A 2,322-nucleotide genomic window follows, 5' to 3' on the forward strand; every position below is an offset into this window, starting at 1 on the left:
CACAGACACGCACAGACAGACACGCACACACACGCACACACAGACACGCACGCACACACACACACAGACACGCACAGACAGACACGCACACACACGCACACACAGACACGCACGCACACACACACACAGACACGCACAGACAGACACGCACACACACGCACACACAGACACGCACGCACACACACACACAGACACGCACAGACAGACACGCACACACACGCACACACAGACACATGAACACATGAAAAGATATAATAAAATATTTACAAAAATGTGAGGGGTGTACTCACTTCTGTGAGATACTGTGTATATATATATATATATATATATATATGTATGTATATTCATTTATTTATTTATAATCATTTTAAGGCTTTCAAATAAGTTCAGTGCGTATTCTCCTTTAAAAACTGAATATAAAAACTATATAGAGTAGAAATTTGAAATGATCTTCTGAAATTCGTATTTTTCTCAGGCTCAGAACCTATTCATTGCCATTAAAGTGAAATTACTAAATCTATACATAGGAGCCTGATAAAAATGCTAATTTTAAGAAGAATATTAAATATATAATATTTAATATTTCTTTGTTCTTTTGCGAGATGACCCAGACATACTTTTTTAATTTCTTTGCAGTTTTGCTGCAAGCTGCCTTTCTAATTAGTACATTAATTAGGGATGCACCGATATGAAAATTTTGGCCGATACCGATAACCGATTATTCTTTATTTTTGAAAGCCGATAACCGATATGTTGGGCGATAAATCTATATCCAAATTGTTATATACTTTTTGAGAGCCTGATTACAAAAAAGGTCTCATCATTAAAAGCCACATCCCAAACACTTCAACATAAGCAGCCTAGTTTGAACGGTGTACGTTTTAAAAATATTTTTACTTTCCCATTACCAAATTTAGTCATAAAAAAGTCTTACAAATAAATAAAATAATGCATAAATAATGCAAACAAGTCACTGGACATCATTACACGTGTAAAGAATCAAAATGAATGCGCCACAGATCAATAAAACAGAATATCCTCTGCACGGACAATAATTAAATTATTTTAATTACTAAACCATATTGTTGATGAAAATAATAAGAGAAAAATACAAGTGGTTGTTGTTATTAATAATGTATCAATGATTTTGAAAAAGTAACAAATTAATACCACTGTTTTAAATAGTAGCCGTTGAGCTGCGCGTGCTGAAGCTGAAGAGCTGAATGAACATGGTAAACTGAAGCGTTTTGCTGGCAGCTTATTTAACTCAAGGAAATGCATCCTGAGATTAATATTAATACAACATAAACATAATATTACAACTTATATGTACAAAATGATGCAGTTATTGCGTTCTATAGTCAGAATGTGTGATCCTGTTGTGGATGCGCTCTTCCCATATCAACGCGCTGAAACACAGCAACTAAACCCAAAGAATGCACAACGTTTTATTATAATAATGTTCTCATTAGAATGTTATATACACAACATTCCCAATCATAGTTATTAATGTTGTGCACTGCTGTCTGAGCTGCGTGCGCTGAGCTAAAGACGATCACCGGTAAACTGAAGCGCTCTTTTAACTTAACCAAACGCATTCTATATGAGATAAATCAGATATACTTCAAATAAACACAATATTACAACGTACAATTGCACAAAAGGCTGCAAACGAACAGCGCGCATCTGAAGTGTCTCTGAAGGAAATAATGCATTATTTATCGGCTTTAAGATATCGGCCAAATTTTCTTATCAGGCCGATACCGATAACAGAAAAAATGAGCATTTATCGGCCGATACCGATATGGCGGCCGATATATCGTGCATCCCTAACATTAATGCACAGACCTAACCTTTTTCTTGAACTTTTTTTTTACTTTTTAGGAATGTGATAAGTGTCAAAGGTAATTTTACTTATTTTGCACTCAGAATTGTTACATTACCTTTCCATAATATTTCATAGAATTATTATCTGTTGGCAGGCGACAAAAGAACAGGGCATTCTGCTATTTCTGCGCTTCAGTGCAGAAACTTCCCATGTGTGCACAGTGTGGTGAGACTTCCTCCTCTTGAACCCCAACGTGCCCTCCACACTTATGATAAATTGACCCTCATTGTTTTCCTCAGAGAGAGTCTGCTTTGTCTGGGAAATAACTTGCATGTTGCTCAGTTTGATATTAGATGCCTGTCCAAACACACAAATAACTAATGATAACAATACAACCAAATCTGCCACTCGGGAATAGAGCGCTGCTGCTCGGTTTGCAGGTGAAGGGCCGTTTCTTCAAAGCACAGCACATAAAGGTTTCAAAGACGGGGCTT

This window comes from Sinocyclocheilus grahami, unplaced genomic scaffold (assembly GCF_001515645.1).
Source record: "Sinocyclocheilus grahami isolate Dianchi unplaced genomic scaffold, SAMN03320097.WGS_v1.1 scaffold252.1, whole genome shotgun sequence".
In the NCBI taxonomy this organism is placed as follows: domain Eukaryota; kingdom Metazoa; phylum Chordata; class Actinopteri; order Cypriniformes; family Cyprinidae; genus Sinocyclocheilus; species Sinocyclocheilus grahami.